Consider the following 13,481-nt stretch of genomic DNA (forward strand, 5'->3'; position numbering starts at 1 on the left):
AATTTTTTGTAAGGGGGGAAGAGTTGTAACATCCTGAATTTTGACCCGTTACCGGGACCAATGAAGTGTATGTTAATGCTCGTTTGATTTTAGTAAGTCGCGCTCTAAACCCAATTTAGGACTTCGGGTATCAACGGGTGATTTTGGGCGAAATCTGTATAAAGTTAGGTGCGGAATGGTATGAATTGGTAGTGGAAATTTTATGGCGAGCCTTGGGATTTAATTCGGGCATTAATTATTGGAAATTAGAAAATAACAGTGGCTGTGATCTTTTGTTCATGGGGTCGTGATGGGCCGATCGGGACACAAGTTGGGTTTTTAGAACCGGTATTTTATGGCGAGAAAGTTCCGTGAAGGATCGGAATTAATCCGACGCCGTTTGGTGGGAGAAAAATGAGAATTTACGGTTTTACCCCTCAAAATTTCCGGACTGATTTTCGAGGGCTTAAAGAATGATTTTTTTTAAGGATCCGACACCATATTATGCTGGTCATGCATATATAGGACCGGTATGGACAAAAATTGGAATTTCGATTCGGGATCGAAAAATTACGAAAATGCCCCTAGGGCCATTTTGGCTAATTCCGAAAATTGGACAAATTTGGGGGATTAACCAAGGTTAATTAGGCTAAACCAGGTCTGGTCAGCCTTTGGTTAGGGGCAAATGACCATTCTACCCTTGAATTATTGGATGAGTATGAATCATGACCATTGGATCAAGGGCAAAAGTGTCTAAAGGCCTAGGATCTTGACATGTGGAATCCACTAGCTCAAATTTGACCCATTTTGACCAGCCCTTTCTCTCTCTCTTCAGTCACTCACGCCAGCTTTCTCTCTCTCTCCCGTCCCCCCCTTGAATGCCGTTCTTCCTCCTCCGTTCCTCTTCCGTTTCTGCTCAGCCGGCTACTGTTCACGCCGGAGCAAGCCACACCGCCGGAGCTGCTGGCCGTCTGACCACCACCGTCGCCCCAGCTGACCAGCACCGCCTCACCCTTCCTTTCTCTTCCCTTTTCTGTTCAGCCGAGTAACATCGCCACCGCCGTCGCCGCCGTGACCGCCGGCTTGCCCCCGGAACGCCGCCGTCGATTTTTACCGCGTGTCGGTGATCGACCGCCCGTTCTCGTCGTCCCGAATCGGAATTAGGCGAGTATAAACCCCTAAACCCTTAATTAGTTTAATTGTGCATTTTAGAGGGTAATTAGGGGGTTAACTAAGCCTAATCATGGTCTATTTAGGTCTAATGTTGTGTGGGGTGATTAGGGGACCTAATTAATGCCTAATGAGATGATTTAATGGTGGATTAAGGCCCAAAACAGCCCTTGTTCTGGTACTGTTCACAAAGTACCGAAAATGTGCATATTTGTCTAAGTTTTGCACAAATTGAATTCAATGATTCAGGGCTTGGAATTAAATAATTAAGGTGTTAATTAGGCTCATTTGAGGCTTAATTAGGTGTATTTGGTGGTTGGATGTTTAGGGTAAGTGATTAGGCCCTAATGAGATGGTTTAAAGGTGGTTTAGTACCTAAATGTGAATTTTTCCTGGTACTGTTCATGGGGCTCCGAAATTGTGTAAAATTGTCTAAGTGTGGCACTAATTAAGTTCAAGTACTAATGACTTGGAAGTGGACATTTTGGGGATTATTTAGGCTTATTTGAAGCTTAAGTAAGTGTATTTGGTTGTTGGGTGATTGGGGTTTGAGATTAGAGCTTAATGAGGGTGTTTAATTATGGTTTAGTGGACAAAATGTGTCCTCCCCTGGTACTGTTCATTCAGTACCGAATTTGTGAAATTTATCCAAGTTGAACATTGAATGGTTTATTGGTTGAGGGCTGGAAATTTAGTCATGTTATGGATTGATTGGGACTTGTCTAAAGCCTATTAAGTGGCCCCGTGTTGATAAGAACAACTATTGAGATGGATTTGCCCAAGGCGGGCCCTTAGCGCATTGAATTACCTTGGAATGAATGCGCGAATGAATGTGGGATTTGTTGAACCAAAGTGGAATTATATTGAATGTGCCAAGGATGCATTGAGTTCGTTGACTTGATGAAGCCGAGAGTGCGTTAGATTCATGGGCTCGGTAAATAATAGAATTTGGCATGTTGGTTTGAGTGTTGGCATGAATTCCCGAGTGTATCAATTGTTGGCCTTCGAGTCGGGCCTACGGGTCATTCTATCAATTGTTGGCCTTCGGGTCGGGCCTACGGGTCGTTATATTCAACTGTTGGCCTTCGGGTCGAGCCTACGGGTCGTTATATTCAACTGTTGGCCTTCGGGTCGGGCCTACGGGTCGTTATATTCAACTGTTGGCCTTCGGGTCGGGCCTACGGGTCGTTATATTCAACTGTTGGCCTTCGGGTGGGGCCTACGGGTCGTTCTATCAATTGTTGGCCTTCGGCTCGGGCCTACGGGTCGTTATATTCAATTGTTGGCCTTCGGGTCGGGCCTACGGGTCGTTCTATCAATTGTTGGCCTTCGGGTCGGGCCTACGGGTCGTTATATTCAATTGTTGGCCTTCGGGTCGGGCCTACGGGTCGTTATATTCAACTGTTGGCCTTCGGGTCGGGCCTACGGGTCGGAATAATTGCACGCAAGTATTATTGTTGTTGAACGCCTAATCTGCAGGGCTTCGAGATAATGTATTGGGCTGTGAACCCAAGATAATTATAGTGTTTTACTGATTGATTAATTGGCATATTTGAATTACCTGTCTAGAGGTGCACTTTAGCCTAGTTTAGGATTAGGGGTTTTGTACTTGCTGAGTTTTATCTCACGGTTGTTGGAAAACCGATATTTCAGACCCCCGGCAGTAAAGATGGCGGAGCCGCTCGTGCGTTTTGGGATTTCCCACTTCATCGAGAAGACCATGTCGGTTCATCCAGTAGGAGAGGGGAATATGTACATTAGGTATTATACTTTAGTATGGGCTATATCTTTTTGACTGAAGCCCATCTTAGTTCAGCTTAGTACCCTGGCCACTGATCCTTTTTGTTGCCTGTGGCCGCGACTCATTTTGTTGTGGCTCTTTGTAAGTGGATACTGTATAAGCTTCTAAATATTTATAAAAGAGTAAAGTTGTTTTTATTTGGTGATCGTTTATGTGCGGCTATCCTTAGTCCCTGTAAATTCTGTCTGGGTGATATATATTTACTTATATATCGTGCTTCCGCATGTGACGTGATCTCTGTGTTGGGTTTTGGGTCGGTGACGTAACCTGGGAGCGTCGCACTACTATTTCGACCTATAAGCGGGATGCTCATGCTTCGTGGGGTACGGGGCGTGACATAATTAATACTAAAACACGTTTTGTTTTTTTTTTTTTTTGTGGATATCTCATTTATATTAAACGCACCATCTTTCCTTTTTTACTTTAGATTTTATTTATGCAAAAATCAACTTAATTGAAAAGAGAAATTATCAAGAAATCTAGTTTTGTTTTGCGTTATCGATCAATATTTATATATTAATTGTAAGGTAGAACCTCAAAATATTAAAGCATACAAAAATTTTGGACATAATTACATGTTTGTAAACTTTTATTTTATTTTCCAAAATGGAGGTTTTATACAAAGACGGCGGGATATTTCCACTCTGCATTATTAAATTCACCCATTTTTCAATTGTCTTCAATAATTCAATTACAAATTAAAGTGATTGTCCAAAATTTACATACTTTCCCCCTTTTCTAGTTTTTTTATATAATTTTTATGTAAAATCCAGTTGTTGTAATTAATACTAAAACACGTTTTGTTTTTTTTGTGTGGATATCTCATTTATATTAAACGCACCATCTTTCGTTTTTTACTTTAGATTTTATTTATGCAAAAATCAACTTAATTTGAAAGAGAAATTATCACGAAATCTAGTTTTGTTTTGCGTTATCGATCAGTATTTATATATTAATTGTAAGGTAGAACCTCAAAAGATTAAAGCATAAAAAAATTTTGGACATAATTACATGTTTGTAAACTTTTATTTTATTGTGCATATCACCATTAAAATATTTCCTATCAATTGTCTTTTATATATACATATAAGGATTAATATCACAAAAAACTCCAAACTAGTACACTTGCAACATATTTAACCCAAGCCAATTTTTAGGTCATCAAAAACCCAAAACTGGTACACATATGACAAATTAACCTTAAACTAATTTTTGAGTCACCCAAAACCCAAATTAATACACATGTAATAATTTCATCCCAAACTGATATGGATTTTCACATGGACTTGTCATGTCAATTGAGTTATTGCCATGTGTTATCAAACTCAGCAACTTCACGGTAAAATTTGACGGAAACTAACGAAAGGTAAATATGTCACGAATATACCAGTTTGGAGTTTTTGGTGATCCAAAAATTAGTTTGAGGTAGATTTTTCACAAGTGTACTAGTTTGAGATTTTTGGAAACCCAAAAATTAGTTTGGGGTAAATCTGTCACCGATATAAATATTTGGGTTTTTTCGTGGTATAAACCATATGTATAATGAGATGATTGGACCTCTTGAAAGATTTTCAAAATAAAATCACAATTACATTCGTCAATGTGGAATTTAGAACATGAAATTAAATTAAAGTAAAGTTTTGCACAAAAGAGGATATTTGTTAAGTGTCAATAACATTCCATTAATTTCGGTTTGATAAACATTAATATCATTCATGGAGTATTTACAAACAAGATACTTTAATGTGTATAACCTATTCACATCGAATTTTTTAGTGTACTTCTAGATACTCCTATAACGTCTCGCATGCTTAAAAATGTCTCACCAATAGTAAAGAAAAAACACAAATTCTTTGATATTATAAATAAAGAGACTTGAATTTTTTTTTTAATAATGAAATTAAATGAATAAAAAAAATTCACCGAGAAAGTGAGCTATTGAGATGGAAGAGACAAATAATAAATTACTTGTGATAAGAGACTAGTTTTTATTTTCTAAGTGGCAAAAAATTTAAATTTGATGGGAAATCATGAAAGGAAAATAACTAGGTTAAAGACAACTGTGCAAATATGAAAACCATTAAGATCGATTTTGTCTATTGGTAAAAAAGGAGTAGGTATAGTCATATAGGATGGAAATAGCCTAATGGAATTTTTATCCATCTTTATTACACTCTCTCTATATGGAATTCTAAAATTCGAATTTTATTATTGTTTTATGACCTTATTTTGTCTTGGACAGTAACCAAATATCGAATAGAATAAAATTTATTCAATCCTTACTTTTATCCTGATCACCAAATATAGTTGATCGATTATTTCACTAACAAGAGTTCGTAGAGATATTTCGTGGTTCTAGGCAAAAAGTTACAAGTTTTTAATTACGTGTATTGTCTTTTCATTAAGAAATTTTTCAATTGCCGTTTGAAAACAATTTATTTGGATGCAATAAGAAAAATCTAAAAAAGTTTAATTGGTTGTGTATTTTCGTTCTACTCTATACAACCTCAAATTGATTATCGACGAGCCCATTATACTTTGACCAGTAGGCCCAATAGACTATAGCCCTCTTCCAGTTCCTTATTTTGAAGCGATGGCGCCATAAAACTTCAATGGAAGAGCTCAAAAACAGAACATTGAAATAGCCGAAGAATTATAGTCTCAAGCGCAAATGAGCTCCAAAGATTCTGCATTCCAAGTGTTCGGGCAGCGGTCGATCAAGTCGCCGGCCTTCTTTCTTTCTTCGAACCCGTAAGATTAGTCCATCATGTACCTACCTTTCTTGATCCTTCAAAATTGCTATGCTGTTGATATTAATGTGTCTCTGGGTGTTCCTTTTTTTTGTGGGTTCTTTCTTGTTGGGTCGTGAGATGAGAGGCAAGGACGCCAAGGAGGATGCGCACTGAGACAAGAAAGCGGGCCCGACGTGCGTCTCTCTGTCCGAGTTTCTCGATCGGAAACTGCGAACAATCTCTGCTTCGCCGGGCATGGTTCAGGTACTGTTTGTCTCCGACCTTGTGTTTGGCCGCCAAGAAAGTGAAGGAAAGTCTTGGAATCCTGTCGTTTTCTACTTGGCCGTCGGGTTTTGGGGAAGCCATATTGGGAGTGATGAATCAATTGTCTAGGACTGTTGTTACCATCTCTGTGTGGACAGCGCAGATGTTCCCTTTGTTTCCCTGACAGATATAGTGATGAGAACCTGAAGTTCGTTTTGACTGTGTTGATTGTAGAAACCAATCACAGCCCAACCTTGCAATAATTTAGTCTCTCTTTTTAGTTCGTGTCTAATTTGCAGGTAAAATGCGTGCATGCCTGGTCTGGGACCATTTCTTCTTTGCAATAGCTTAATTTATTTATGAGAAATTATCGAACAAGAATAAAATGTGGCATTTGTCTGGATACGAATTGTTCTCCCAGTCATTTTAGTTAGGTCATTTTGATTTTGTGCTTGACTCATTTGGTTCAAAAGCATGCTCCTTTCCACTTAATCATTTTCAGCGGCCTGAATAATTAATTGATTAAGAGAGGGAAGCTCTTTCCTTGGCAGGGCAAGGTAAAGCCGTTTTCGACACTCCTGGGCGCTAGAGATGCGAATGAGTTGGGCAATTCACAAGACTGCAAAAAGAAAGCAATTGTAGAAAAGAAGCGCAGTGTCGATAATGCCTTCTTTGAGCAGTTCAATCTAACTTGTAAAAAAAGTGGAGAAGGTCGTAATGTTGCAACCGGCTCCAATAAGGTCAGAGACTTCGTAGAAGTTGATGAAGGGAGGGAATCCAGAAAGAACAGGAACCCTTTCGAAGGTTGGTGCTTTAATCTCAGTTCCCTTTAAACCTCGGTACTGTCAATCGTTCTTCCTACGTTTTTGGGTGATCTGATGCAACAAATGATAGCAAAAGATTGGTCCTTTGTCTCTAGATTTGGCTCTTCAAGCATGAGTCTAGTCTAGCATTAAGGTCTCCACGTTTATCTCTAGGATTAACAACTTATAAAATCACCATCACTTTAGTTTTTACTATCCGTCAGCAGCCATGTGAAATAAGCTCTGTTGATTGAAGATCAAAAGTTCAGAGGGCAGTGAAAGATTATAAGCAAGTCTATCACTGATTAGATTATAGTAACTATCTATCTAAGGTTGCGGTCAAACCAAAACTTTTTCTGGGCACATGTGCTGAATTTGATGGGCGTTTAAGCCCCTTTGTTTCCTCAATTGTCGACAGATAGAGCTCCTCTAAACTAGGAAATGTTAGGAAAATCCCTTATGATGTTTTGAATATGACAAAATAATCAAAGGCTACCAACGTATTTAATGATTGAGTAACCAGGTGAAAGATACACCAGCCGTTATGCGGATGATATTCTAATAAGAACGTATAAATGTTATGAGTTCTCTATCAATGGTAAACAAGGCATTAGGCATAAAAGTTTCTACAAGCTGGAGGTACCTAAGTAGAAGATGAACAAGCTTAGAACGGGGAGTTTGGTAAAGCTTGGAAGTACCATGGATGGGTGAACAACAAGGTAGAGTCACGATTGCCAATATACTTGGATATCACCAAACAACTGAACTTGGATATCATTAGAAGCCAATTATGACATGGTTATCAGCTGCGTACTTCGTGGATATCATCAATATTATTGCATGGATATTATCAGAGCAATGGTGTGGATATCGGCAAACCTTATATGTGGATATCATCATAGCATTTGATTTCTTCATACTCTATTCTAAAGATGAATATCATCATATTGCTAAATCTACTCTTGGAAACATATTCAGATGCATGGAGATATATTCAGACACAAAACATCAATTATTACGGTCAGTGATCAGGTTTGGATTTCCTATATAGAAAGAAATGCTTGACCTTCAATATTAAAGATTGTTTTCCAACGACATTCTTTACGCAAGATATCTTGATTGATTAACAATCACTCCAAAGACAAATTACTTTTATTTATCGAAGAACTCTGAAGATTTGCTTGTATGGGTAACCAAATCAGCGAGGATTTAGATTTTATCTCTCAACAGCTACTTGATCTTCTTTAAGTAATCTCGTCCAACGGTCCATTGGAGAGTGATTCTCTGAAGACTGTCCAATAGGTAGATTGGAAGTGGAGGAATATAAAAGAAGACCAAGGTGCCGAAGAGAAGAGAGAGGTCTAGAATCATAAATTCCAAAGTGCAAGAGAACTTCAATTTTTCATACTTGTCTTTTGGAGCTACAAATTGTAGTCCTTGAGAGGCAATGAAAGAGTGATTGTGTGATATAGTGAGACCTATCACAAACCAAAGTATCATCACTCACATGTGTAACCTCTTATCAATTGACTAGTGAATATCAGGCAGTAAGCTGTCAGCGTGGAAAAATGGACATAGGCTTGCTTTAAGTCAAACTATTATGAATTTTATGTGCAAGTTCTTCTATTTCTCAACTATTGCTTATTACTTTTTAGAAGTTCGCACACTTGTGAATATCATTATATCACTATCAATATTCAGATTCCGACTTCAATCAATTTTGATAATAATCAACTTTTTTTTTTGGTCAAAACAATTTTCCATTCATTACCAAAATGATACATGATAGGAAATCTCAAAAGTCACAATAACAAAACAAGCCCACTAATCTCCAAACAAACCAAAAATTAGAAATTAAGGCATATCATCAGAGCATGGATGGCAGAGATAACCACATGCTCATTCTTCAAGAATAGATCTGTGATTGCATCCAAGCGAAAGGATCGACGGCCGATTACCGATTCACATAGCATCATTAGTGATATGCACACGTCGAGATCTCCATTTGTAAATATGATTACCTTTCAGCGGTGTGCGCCTAGGTGCAGCGTCCCCAACACCATCACCGTATGGAAACAACATAAACATGTTGAAAATACTAGATCTGATGCCTGTGAGAGCGAGCTCTGTAGCCAATGCGATGCACCAAAGCTTGTAACTAAAACACGTTGAACCATCACAGATTTGGCACCTAAGCTATTGTGAATACAATTGAAAAAGGAGGACGAAAACTTATTCATTAAAACTCCAAAATCTAAAATTAGATCGGAGAGAAAAGCTCCTAGATATAAGATCGGGAGAGCAAAGCTCCCAGATCTAAAACTAGATCGGAAGAGTAAGAAAAGGATTATAAGGAAATAAAAGGAAAAACAACTAGGAGGGGAGGGAGAGATCTAGGTCAAATCCCTCCCTTCCAAAAGTGGAAGAGACGAAGAAAGGTTTGGAGAGGGAGAGAGAGGGAGGAAGAGGGGGTTGGGAGAGGAAAGGTGCATATGATAATAATCGACTTGATTGTCTTACTTCCGCATTAAAATTTCAAGTTGTTTTAAAATTACCTATTCATCCCCTCTAGGTGATATTTCTAGCTACAACGGGAAAAGTGTGATGCAAAACCTTGAATAGAGCATGAAAGCTGCGTAATCAGCTTAAATGACACATCATGGTCATGGGGATCACTTGAACATTCCTGGAAGAGCAACCCTGGAACTCCGTCCTGGTATTCAGTGTTTCACATCCATGATCGCTAATTGTTAGTGGCTTGGTTGATCCTATCTTGCACACGCAAGTGAATTCTGAATTTACGACAATGGTGTTAGCTCGGCTAGACATAGATATCATGCTAATCTACTAAGCTTTTGAAATCATAAGGTACAACTTCGACGATATGGCCACTGGATTTTGAACCTAAAGTGGTAAACTCTGCACTTCTTTTCCCTCTTTTTTACCACGTGGTATTTCTTGGAATCAAGACATTGCTTGGTGAAAGAACCTAATGAATACTCGAAAGCATGATGCAATGAACTTTGCAAGCAAGCCTTACCTTAATACACATGATTACATCTTAGAATGCCCTAATCCTTTCTGTACATGCTTCTTACTGTTCGAAATATACGCATAACTTACTTTATGTATTACTTGCAAGGTGGAATTTGTTGGGGTGTGGTTCATACTCCCCGATAGCAGGAAGGCACAACGGTCCTACTCCTCGGTGAGTAGGCGGGGGTCCCGGGGCCGCCCCCGCAGGGGTCGTAGGGGCAACGCCTCCTTGATGCCAAAGTGCTTTTGTAATTTAAGCCTATATTTTATTGGTAGTTTGGGTTTGGGTTCATGAATAATTACTAAATGCCTACATATATTCTCTTTTTCTTGTAATTGAGAGTAATGTAAAAGATAAGTGTGAGATGTTAATTATAGTGGAATCCTCTGTTAGACGTAACTCTAGTTTAAGGGTGAATCATGATAAAAATCTTGTGTATCAATTTCCTTTTCTTACTTTTACTCTCTATTTCCTTATGATTGTGTGTCGAATCCTAACATAACCGTTGCTCCTTTGAAGCGTGTTGTAGTTCTGAACAAGCTCCTAGTCTCGAGCAGCAAAGGAAGACAGAGAATGTTAGCTGGCATGAGAAAAAAAAAAGGCCTCTCTATAACCACTATAAGTTTTTAAACTCTCTTACCAATTAAAGGATAGTATCGAAAAGTTTAAAGTGTCTTAAAATATTATTAAAATATTATATTATGTAAGAAAAAAATCGAGATTACACTTGAAATAGTTTTGTAAATTTTTTTTTTTTTATATTTTGTCGAGGAATGGAATGGCCATTCTAGGAATAAGCATTCCTAGAATGAGCATTCCACCCTATTTCGCGGAATAACAATTTTTTTTCGAGTCAATTCCTTGTTACTACGTGTCCTCTACGATTTTTCTTGACCCCAGTGTAGAAAGCATAAATAGTCGGATTGGAAAAAAAGGTTTGTGATCTTTGAAGTGCCTTTTGAGGCGGAACTTTTCACTTTCAAACCCGTGTTCTCATTCTCGATTTGTTGTGTTTTCATTAGAGAAAACAGTTATAACAAATTTTCTTTTTTAATTTCTCTTTTATTATTTGAAGACTATTCTCAAAATATCAATAGTTGTTTTTTTGCGTGATGCTTTTGTTTTCAAATGAAATTGAGAATAAAAAGCATAATTAGTCACTTGTCATACAATTGCGTCCGCCCTGTCCGGAGTGGATGAGAAAGAAATGTTGTATTGACGGCTTTATTAACTCGATTCATATGTGAATCAGGTCCATGAAAGCATTTGCTCAAAAAATGGCCGTGAGAAAAGAGCACCATGCGGAGTCAAGGTCAGTCATTGTAGTTGATTTGACAGTCAATGAGTCTTCTTTTAGTTGAAAACAATTGTAAAGTGACTCGCTTTATAATTGGGAAAAGCTAAATGGTCAAATTTTTTGGAAACACACGACACACGGGTCTGAAATAAGATTTAGATAGAATTCCAATTTTAATCTCTTAACTAGCAGAAATTTCTAATAAGTATTTAAACTTTAAATATTTCTACTCAAGTTATTGAATTTGCGTGAGTTCTCCAATCAAGTTTCTACTTCTCCAAATCTGATTAGTTGGAGCTAAAGTATTCGTCGGAACCAGCAAGCGTTTTGACATAGAATATGAAATTCTCTAAATTTTCAAGATACTTTAATATTGTTTTATGAATATTTCACGTATATATAGCACCTTTAGTTCTGAATTCTGTTTTTGTGAATAGTAAAATACAAGTTGATTTTAAAGGATGACTTCATAATTGATTAATGGCTTAACTCATGTCCTGATTTTTCTTCATTTCTTGGATGATTTTGTTTTGATTTATCGAGCATCTACAGGACTTGATTAAGCATTTATGGTATTTGACTTAAATTTCTATGTTTTTTTGGTTTTTTTTTATCATATGACCAAAAAAAAAGACAATGGGGTTGAAAAACCTAACACCGGTGTTGACTAATTTCACGGCTGTCTTGTGTCATAAGCTACGCTAAGAGGAGGGAGAACTCCGATCTATGATAGAAATCCCACCTTCCAGAGAGGGGGGGGGGGGGGGGTGGGGTGGGCGCTGTCGCCATGGGGAGGCAAATCTTGACACTTTGTGCGGAGCGAAATGTACACACTTTGAATTTGTTTGTGTGGCCCAGTTCTTGCTTTCTTCAAGACATAAATGTCAGTCAATGATTAGCAGATCATCTTCTTTATTATTGCCCAAATTGGTCTATGAAGATCATTTGTCTACTAACATGGACCGATATTGCGTCATTTGTATCTAAATTTGCAAATTGATATTCTACCATGCAAAAATAACATATATGCTTTATAAATTCCTATGCTTTAATCAATTGACTGTACTAAAGCTTTATCCTAACTTCAATGTTGTCCAAATGGATCGGGTCGGGTGAGATCGTCACATAAAATGGTCTTATATGATTCTTCAAAGTTAAAAAGGGAATTGGTTTCTTTTTAAAAAGTAAGAGCGGGTTGCTTTTCTTGTGTTTATACCCGATACTAGAACTTTACCGTGATTTATGGAGCGGGGTGGGGTGGGCAATGTCGCCATGGGGAGGCAAATCTTCACACTTTGTGCGGGGCGAGATGTACACACTTTGGATTTGTTTGTGTGGCCCAGTTCTTGCTTTCTTCAGGACATAAATGTCAGTCAAAGATTAGCAGATCATCTTCTTTATTATCGCCCAAATTGGTCTATGAAGATCATTTGTCTACTAACATGGACCGATATTGCGTCATATGTATCTAAATTTGCAAATTGATATTCTACCATGCAACAATAACATATATGCTTTATAAATTCCTATGCTTTAATCTATTGACTGTACTAAAGCTTTATCCTAACTTCAATGTTGTCCAAATGGATCGGGTCGGGTGAGATCGTCACATAAAATGGTCTTATATGATTCTTGAAAGTTAAAAAGGGAATTGGTTTCTTTTTAAAAAGGCTCTTTTAAAAAGTAAGAGCGGGTTCTTTTTCTTGTGTTTATACCCGATACTAGAACTTTACCGTGATTTATGGAGCGGGGTGGGGTGGGCGCTGTCGCCATGGGGAGGCAAATCTTCACACTTTGTGCGGGGCGAAATGTACACACTTTGGATTTGTTTGTGTGGCCCAGTTCTTGCTTTCTTCAAGACATAAATGTCAGTCAAAGATTAGCAGATCATCTTCTTTATTATCGCCCAAATTGGTCTACGAAGATCATTTGTCTACTAACATGGACCGATATTGCGTCATTTGTATCTAAATTTGCAAATTGATATTCTACCATGTAACAATAACATATATGCTTTATAAATTCCTATGCTTTAATCAATTGACTATACTAAAGTTTTATCCTAACTTCAATGTTGTCCAAATGGATCGGGTCGGGTGAGATCGTCACATAAAATGGTCTTATATGATTCTTGAAAGTTAAAAAAGGAATTGGTTTCTTTTTAAAAAGGCTCTTTTAAAAAGTAAGAGCGGGTTCTTTTTCTTGTGCTTATACCCGATACTAGAACTTTACCGTGATTTATGGAGCGGGGTGGGGTGGGCGCTGTCGCCATGGGGAGGCAAATCTTCACACTTTGTGCGGGGCGAAATGTACACACTTTGGATTTGTTTGTGTGGCCCAGTTCTTGCTTTCTTCAAGACATAAATGTCAGTCAAAGATTAGCAGATCATCTTCTTTA

General features: G+C 37.9%; 1 pseudogene; it reads left to right on the forward strand.

Moving 5' to 3' along the window:
* The first annotated feature begins 5,621 nt into the window (after positions 1-5,621).
* Positions 5,622-10,433, forward strand: LOC115681131 (uncharacterized; annotated as a pseudogene).
* The last annotated feature ends 3,048 nt before the right edge of the window (positions 10,434-13,481 follow it).

Source organism: Syzygium oleosum, unplaced genomic scaffold (genome assembly GCF_021117445.2).
Source record: "Syzygium oleosum isolate NSW1041296 unplaced genomic scaffold, Sole_v2.1 Sole_v2.01, whole genome shotgun sequence".
NCBI classification, from domain to species: domain Eukaryota; kingdom Viridiplantae; phylum Streptophyta; class Magnoliopsida; order Myrtales; family Myrtaceae; genus Syzygium; species Syzygium oleosum.